This window comes from Martes martes, assembly GCF_963455335.1.
Source record: "Martes martes genome assembly, chromosome: 17".
Lineage (NCBI taxonomy): Eukaryota > Metazoa > Chordata > Mammalia > Carnivora > Mustelidae > Martes > Martes martes.
Genome location: NC_137905.1, coordinates 59,538,341 through 59,546,756, shown reverse-complemented (window position 1 = coordinate 59,546,756; position 8,416 = coordinate 59,538,341). Strand labels below are relative to the sequence as shown.

The window sequence follows — 8,416 nt, the reverse complement described above, 5'->3', positions numbered from 1 at the left end:
TCAGAGCAAGCGTAAGCACCGCACCGCCACTCCGCACCGCGGGCTCCCCTTCCCAGCAGCCCTTGCGGGGCCACTTGGGCGTGGCCAAGCGGAACGCGCGCGCCCCCCACGCGAGGCCTGTGCGCGGCAGAAACTACAACGACCAGAAGGCCACGGGGACGGCGGCGACCCGCACACCAATCCCAGCGCAGAAGAGGGGCTATTTCCTGCGGCTCGCCGGGCTTCCGGCGTCTCCCTTGAGCACGTTCGTCTTGCCCTTGCCGCGCCCTCGGGGAATCTGAGCTCCGGCGGGCGCCTCCTTGGGACCCAGCCGGGGGGCGGGAAGGCTGGGAGGAGCGGCTCCGCTCCGTCCCAGCCGTGATCTCCGGTAACGCGGCTGTCCTCTTCGCTCCGCACTCGCCCGCCGTCCCCTCTGACTGAGGCCCCGATTGCGACGGGCGGCGGCGGCGCTGGTGGACCTGGCGCGGGTGAGTGGGGCCCACGGTAGAAGGGAGTGGGGAGTCCCTGGACCCTTCCTCCGCCTTCACTTCTTTTGCTTTGCTGCTGGGACCCTCGGATCACCCCAAGCCTGAGGTCCTGAGTCCCGGCCGGAGTTTCTGTGGGAATTTTCACGATTCTGGAATCCAGTGGGACAAGATGTGGAAAGCTGCTTCAGGCACAGGGACCGGGATGTGCAAATGCTCAGAGACGAGACTGAGCTGGGAGTATTCGGGGAACCAGAGGCCTCCGTTATTTATGTCCGGTGGGCCGGAGTCAGGCCTGGACATGGCAGCCTGGGGATCTTGGCCTGAGGGTGGTGGGAGCCACGGAAGGTTTGGAGTAGAGGAGGTGTTCACAGGCTCCCTTTGGCTGCAGAGTGGAAAACAGAGGTAGGGTGGGGTAGGAGGTGAAGTTGAGGGAGCAGAAAGGGAGGCTCATAAGGATGCTCTTTTACTAGATTAGGTGGGTGATGGTGTCATGGCCTGGAGTTGGGAGAAATGGTTGGATTTTGGATCTGTCTTTCAGGTCAGCCAGATTTTGTGATGTGCAGAGAAGTGGAGCCTGGGCTAGCTGCATGGATTTTGGCCTCGGTTACTAGGTGGAACTGAAGTGCATCGAATGAGATGGGGAGGTTCCTGGGTGGAGCAGGTTTCAGGGAGGATCAGGAGGCAGATTTTGACCCTGTCCAGGCTGAGATGTCCTAAAGACTTCCTAAAGGGCAGCTGGACATGGCAGGTCTAAGTTATGCTGAGGAATTCAGCTTGGAGACATCCAGTCAGCAGCAGTCAGCCTGTGAGCTGAAGTGGAGCTCTGGCTCAGATTTGAGAGGGGGCATCTTTGCTTATGGTGAAGATGTCCTACAGGGGCATCTGAGGGCCTGGGTGGCTGGCCTCGGTACTGGGCCGGGTCGGTGGGTGTCACTAAGTCAGATGAAGGGAGGAGGAGCCACAAGAGAAGGTGTGTGTGAGAGGAGGGTCCAGAAAGCGACCAAGGTCCCTGGGACAGAGGCTAAGGCATATTGGAGACTCAAGTAGCATGACAGTGGAATGGGGACTCGTGTTTAGTCACCTCTGTGTGGGCTCACAGCCATTTCTTGGCCACCCTCTGGGGGGGTCTGAGTGTTTCAGTCAGGATGACAGGTTAGCTCAGTGGCAGTAGGCTGAGTGTCCTAGGCTTGGGGCAGGGGGGGAAAGTGCATCAGAAGGAAAGAGGAATACTGAGGCCTGTGAGGCGACACCACGAATAAAGGCAGAGAGACATGGAGGTCCCAGAAGTCTTTGTGGCCTAGTGTGGATGGCTAAATGTTAAAGGCAGGAATAGGACCAGTTAGAGAAACTGAAGGAGAGGCGGGTGCCACCTCTGGAAGTGGGGACTTTTGTTAGTCTGGGTCAGGATGGGATCCTGGTTGACCTCACCGAGTTAGCCACATTTTGTACACCATTTGCAGAGTGATCTGTAGGGCTGCTGGGAGGAAGAATGGGCCATGGGATAGTGGTGGGGTCTGGAGATGTGTGGTACAAAGACGGACGTGCACATGCAGGGGCGTATGAGTTGACGGACTGGAGTCCTGGTACTGGGCCCTACGTGAGATGAGCCCGTGCCGTTGTTCTGGGAGGCAGGATCTGGGGAGCCAGGAGAATCGCCTGGCAGGAGGCAGTGAGGCCCTACAACCAAGCCCAGACCTTGTGGCAACTATCTGCCCACCTCCCTGCTGTGTGAAGGAGGACACAGTGATCAGTGGGACACGAGGAGGCAATGGCCCCCATGGCTTTGGAGCTCAGGGAGAAGGGTGACCTAGGAGTTTGTTGGCAGGGTTGATTTGGGAGTCAGAGACTACCCACCAGAAAGATAGCAGCACGGGCCCAGGTCTGGATGGGTTCATCTGTGGTTTTTTTTGTAGTTTTCTTGCTGCCCTGTCCTCACCATGGCTGACTTAGCTGTCTTCACCATTACAGGACTGGGGGACCTTTGAGGACGTGGCCATGTACTTCTTCCAGGAGGAGTGGGAGCTCCTTGATGAGACTCAGAGGCGCCTGTACTACAGTGTGATGCTGGAGACCTTGGCGCTTGTGGCCTCAATGGGTAAGGCCCTCCCACCCCAGCTTGCTGTTCTGGTCTCTGTCCTTCCTCTTCTCCCGGGAACAGCTCTGTGTTCTGACAGCTGAGCAGACAGCCTCTGGGCTACCTGCTGTGTGTGCAGAGCTGGGGCACAGGCACAGCCTTCTCCTTCCCCTGAGGAGCCCCAATATCTGCTTCCCTTCCTGCAGAAGGGCTCAGGACCGAGGGGCTCAGTCTGTTTGCCTGAGTTTGTCTAGATCGGTGGCACCTCTGTGCCCAGGTTCTTCCCCCCCACTTTTTTATATCAGACATTTCCAGGAGCCCGGCTACGTCATGAACTGTAGACACGGACATCGTCACTACCCGTGGCTGGGCTCTTCCTAGGAGATGCTCCTCATAGGCTTATTTTGTAACGCTGGGTTTTCTCCCCAGTTGCGGAGATGACATGAGCTCCCTCTCGTCTATCACAGGGTAGGTTGCCCTTGGCTGGGCCAGCCACTCACCCACTCTGTCTTTTTCCCAGGACTTAGAGCTTTCAGGTCCTGTATGGTTGCTCACCTGGAACAGGACAGAGAATACTGGGAGCCTGACAGGGTGCACAGAGCTCCATATACCACAGAAGAGGCTGGGAGGGGATCTGGCTCTGATGAGTGGGAGCTGGAGCAGACGTGACACTGGGGCTGGGTTCGTACTGTACTACCTGCCCTGTATCCACTGGCCTTTGTTGCTGGGGCCAGTACCCGTACCTTACTCCACTTTCCTTCCTCGTTCTAGACGATGCATTCTCGCCATTTCTACTTTGTCTCTGTACAGTGCTCTGATCTCTGTGTCTCCCTTATTCCCCTCCACTCCTCCTTTTACAGGGATGTCCCACCTTAGCCCACGGTCAGTGTATTATGAGATGTGCATATATCCTCATGTAGGCTTTAAGCACCAGATGCCTGGTTGCAGCTGGATTTTCCTGCGCTCATGGAGACTCTGTGGCCCCTCTTCCTGTCTGAGATCTGGGGCCTGCCTGTACTGGGTCCTGCTGAGAGCTGAGGGGTTGCAGTTCCTGCCTCTCCTCCCAGCTAGAACCCTCACATGTGTTCTCACGTCCTGGATCTTCACCTTCGGTGGCTTTCCTGGGCCCTGTCCTGCACCACAAGCTCTACCTCCGCCTGACTTGATCCTGCAGACTCCCTCCTCAATTTGACAGATCCACATCTGGGAGGGGGCTGCCCCCCCCCAACAAAGCCCCTACACACTTTGCTGGTATTTCTCTGCTTTCAGGTCGCTGGTGCGGAGTGGAGGAGGCCCCTCTCGAACAGGGTGTTTCTGTAGAAGGAGCGCACCATTTCAGGACCCCTAAGCATGTCCTTCCACCCTGAAGGCCGACACCTGTGACACGTGCGGCTTGGTCTCGAAAGACATTACACCTGGCTAAGCGTCAGGGAAGTCGCCCTAGGGAGAAACCATACAAGTGTGAGGCATGTGGGAGAGGCTTCTGGCTCAGAATAAGCTCTCACCAGTGCCAGCAGGAGCCCAGCAGAGAACAACGCTTCACAAGCAGCAAACGTGCTAAGCATGTCCTGGACGGCCTCGACCTCCTGCAGTACCGGGCCGCCCCCAGCACGGGGAAGCCACACGGGCACCAGGCACAAGGAGGCCTGCCAGCTGCCAGCAGCAGCAGAGAGCCACACCACACACAAGTCCTTCAAGCGCAGCAGCCGTGGGAGCAGCTTTCTGAAGGCCTTCATGCTGCCAGACCACCTGCTCTCTCATTCCAGAGAGACCCTGCAGATGCCCAGCACGGGAAACGCCCCTGAAGAGCACGCCACCACCGTTCCATCACCCGAAAAACCACACCGGGGAGACATCCCGTGTGGGTAAGGAATGTGGGAAGGCCTTCAGCTACCTTTTGAAAGTGAGGACACATGAGAAAGTTCCTACTGGAGAAGTGCATCACGGTTGCAGCGAGTGTGGGAAAGCCTTCACCAGGAAGTACACACTCGCTCGGCACTGGAGAGTCCACTGAAGAATGGCCTTATGCGCGCGGCCACTGTGGGAAAGCCTTCACTTGCAGCTTCAGTGTCGCTCGCCATCAGGAAGTCACAGCAAAGAAAGGCCTTGTAAGTGCAGACCGCGCCGGACAGTCTCCAGCTGCCAGTTTTGTGGAGCACCAGAAAACACACACTGGGGCAAGGCCTTGTATGTGCGGTGAATGCGTGAAAGCCTTCATTAACAGTTGTCATCTTCATCGGCATCAGGAACTTCACACCAGGGGCGCCTGGGTGGCTCAGTGGGTTAACGCCTCTGCCTTCGGCTCAGGTCATGGTCTCGATCAAGCCCCGCATCAGGCTCTCCACTCAGCAGGGAGCCTGCTTCCCCCTTTCTCTGCCTGCCTCTCTGCCTACTTGTGATCTCTGTCAAACAGTGTGGGAAAGCCTTCAGCTGGCCCTCTAACCTTATTGCACACCAGCGAGTTCATACTGGAGAAAAGCCTTATGAGTGTAACAAGTGTAGAAAAGCCTTTAATCAAAGCTTTGCCCTCATTCCGCACCAGAAGGTTCACACCAGAGACAGGCCTTATGAGTGCAGTGAGTGTGAAAAAGCCTTCAGCTAGAGCTCCAACCTTGTCACACACCAGATAGTTCACACTGGAAAGAGGCCTTACAAGTGCAGCCAGCGTGGGGGAGCCTTCAGTACAAGATCCAACCTCGGTCGGCACCAGAGAGTTCACACTGAAGAAAAGCCTTATGCGTGTACCGAGTGTGGAAAAGCTTCCCGCTACAGGTCAGACCTCTCTCAGCTCCAGAAAGGTCACCGGAAAAGAGCCACCTGAGTGCAGTGGACATAGGAATGCCTTCAGCCAGAGCCCAGCCTCACTCAGCACCAGAAAGTTCATACCAAAGAAAAGTCTAAGGAGTGTAGCAAATGTGGAAAACCACTAACTGGGGCATTTTCTTTGTTCACCTTAAGAGTTCACTCCTGGGGCGCCTGGGTGGCTCAGTGGGTTAAGCCTCTGCCTTCGGCTCAGGTCATGATCTCAGGATCCTGGGATCGAGCCCCACATCGGGCTCTTTACTCAGTGAGGAGCCTGCTTCCCCCCTTCCCCCCCGCCTCTCTGCCTACTTGTGATCTCCATCTGTCAAATAAATAAATAAAATCTTTAAAAAAAAAAAAGATTTCACTCCTAAGAAAACATGTGAAAGGAACCTTTGTGAAGAAGCCATAAGCCAAAAATTGAAAAATATCCTAACACCCCTCCCAGGAGACAGCCAGATACCTGGGAAGCTTTCAGGAACTACATCACACTTTCTAATCTGTCCAGGTGCTTTGCCAGATTATGTCATTGCCAGATGGCATCTCGCTTCTACAGGCTGGAGGGGCCCCCCACAGCTTGTCATCTCAGCATACTCAGGGAAGGCTGACTTTGTCCTCACTCATTCCCAGGAGGGAGACATGAGTGATGGGAGCTCTTGGGGGCAGCCTCATTTTCCATCTCTGCCCTGTCCCCAGTGGTTCAGGCATGGACCTGACTGACCTCTTTTCTCCAGGACTTTCCAGAAATAGCTTCCCTCTTTTGTGGGTAATTTTAAAAAAAATGGAAAGAGAGCAAGCACAAATAGGGGGAGTAGCAGGGAGAGGGAAAGGAAGAATCGGGGCTCGATCCCAGGACCCTGGGATCATGACGTGAGCTGAAGACAGACACTTACATGACTGAGCCCCCCAGGCGCCCTTCTGGTACTGTTGTCTACAGATGGTGCCTGCGATGGATCTGTCCAGTCTCCAAATCACCCAACCCTGGAACTGCCTGCCTCACTGCTGAAGCTTTTATTTCTATCCATTGTGTGTGTGGTTGGGGGTGGGTGAGATGGAGAACAGAAAGGGGCTCTAACAGGATAAAGAGGGAGAAAGGTCTTAGTGGGAGACCTCACCTTCCAGCAGGATGGCACAGAACACCTTGCAGTCTAGGCTCAGGGCCTCCTGGGACAGGCTGAAAGTCTCTTGAGTTAAATCTTGGTCCCGATGCCAGGACAGCCTGACAGGCCCAGAGCTTTGGACACTGGGTATTCCATATGGCGATCTCTAGTTCTTCCCGGGCAGCAGGGGTTGGGTTCTTTGTTCCTGGGAATGTCCACGTTCCCCCAGTAGAGTTGAGGGGTCGCTGTCTCCTGGGACCTGCCCATGAGTAAGGCCCCTGATGTCCAAAATCTATAGATAGGTTGGTTACATCACTGGATGCAAGATCTCCAAGGGCCAGGCAGAACCGTAAGTGGGTACAGAAACACCGGTTTTGAGGTGAGGGGGTCAGGGAGACTGGCAAACGAGACGCTATGCTTGAGCCACATTATACCCACTCGATTCCACGTTCACACGGATGGCTTCCAGTCAGCCACGGTAGAATTTATAGCACAAAAAAATGAACAAACAATAATCCTTTGAAAACAAAAAAAACTGGAAAAAAAAAAACCCAGTTGACACTGTCTTTGGCCACAGGAGAGACTCAGCTCTGGAGGTCTTAGAAGTCCTGCGTACTCTCACCCTGTCCTCTAGCACGTGTACAGTGACCCTTCACGATGGGCATACCCAGCACGTGCTGCTCACTGCCAGAGCAGATAACCTAAAGGTGGTGTGGGTTCCTGTAGTCTCCCTGCGCTGGTCACTTCAGGGCCATCAGTGCACAGGCAGGAATGCTGTGACTGTAGTCCCGGATTTTGGCAGCTCGGCCAATATTCCAGGTCACTGTGTCCGTGGCCGCCATCATCTGCTGTTTTTTGCTGCCCCTGAGACGAGGCTGTCCCTGGGTACAGGGATCAGAGATGATGGGATCGACATAGGGTTGCCCCCATTCCTGGGTTTTCCAAGAGTGAGAGATCCATATGTTTACGTGAAGCCTTTTGATTCTATAAATGTTGCAAACTTCTGAACAAAGTTTCTAAGTATATATGCGACCTCTCTATGTGGGCAACACGGAAGGGCTACTTGGAGTTAGAGGTGAGTCCAGCAGAGCCAGTGGAGCTCGGCCCTGAAAGCAAAGTGGGGCAGACACTCATTATCAGAACGCAATCCCCTTTTTTTTTTTTTTTTAAGATTTTATTCATTCATTTGACAGACAGAGATCACAAGTAGGCAGAGAGGCAGGCAGAGAGAGAGGGGGAAGCAGGCTCCCCGCTGAGCAGAGAGCCCGATGCGGGGCTCGATCCCAGGACCCTGAGATCATGACCTGAGCCGAAGGCAGCGGCTTAACCCACTGAGCCACCCAGGCGCCCCTGGAACGCAATCCCTTTTATCCTGAATGGTCATCTGTGCGGAGACCTTGTAAAATGAAGTCTTTTGGCAAAGAACACTGATTCGGTGAAATGCCCTGACCTGAACCTGACTCTGCTCTCCCATTCAGGGCTCTGTGCAAGGCAGCTGGTCTGCTGTGCGTGTGTGTGGCTGTGCATATGCATGTGCCAGAACATCGAAAACAAACCCCTTGTGGCTCTGAGTATCTAAACACTGGGGATACTAATGTTCATCTTGATACTACAGGAAGATCGTCCTGTGAACCAGCCACAGAAGGAGGCAGTGTCAAGTGAGAGTCAGAAGCAGGCCTGATCATTTGAGCCCCAAATCCATTTAGTGCCCGAAGCCAAATGCCAAGTGGACTTCTGGGTTCCATGCACCAAATAGGCCAAGGCAATTAGATAGGGAAAAAGATAATCTTCTCAACCAATAGTGCTAGAGCAACTGCAGAGACACATGGAACAACAAACCTCTAGGCTCACCTCCAGTCATATGCAAAAGTCAACTCAGTTCATCACAGACACAAGTATAAAACTTCTAGCAATAAAGCTTCCAGAAGAAAGCACACTGACCCTGGATTTGGTGGATTTCTGAAACATAACAA

The 8,416-nt window shown here is 54.5% G+C and overlaps 1 long non-coding RNA gene across 1 annotated transcript; it reads left to right on the top strand.

The window, feature by feature from the left end:
* Nucleotides 1–218: 218 nt before the first annotated feature.
* On the top strand, nucleotides 219–5,714 carry LOC308358883. The gene is made up of 3 exons (XR_013968350.1): nucleotides 219–467; nucleotides 2,436–2,562; nucleotides 3,811–5,714. It is a non-coding gene; the product is annotated as an uncharacterized lncRNA (long non-coding RNA).
* Nucleotides 5,715–8,416: the final 2,702 nt, after the last annotated feature.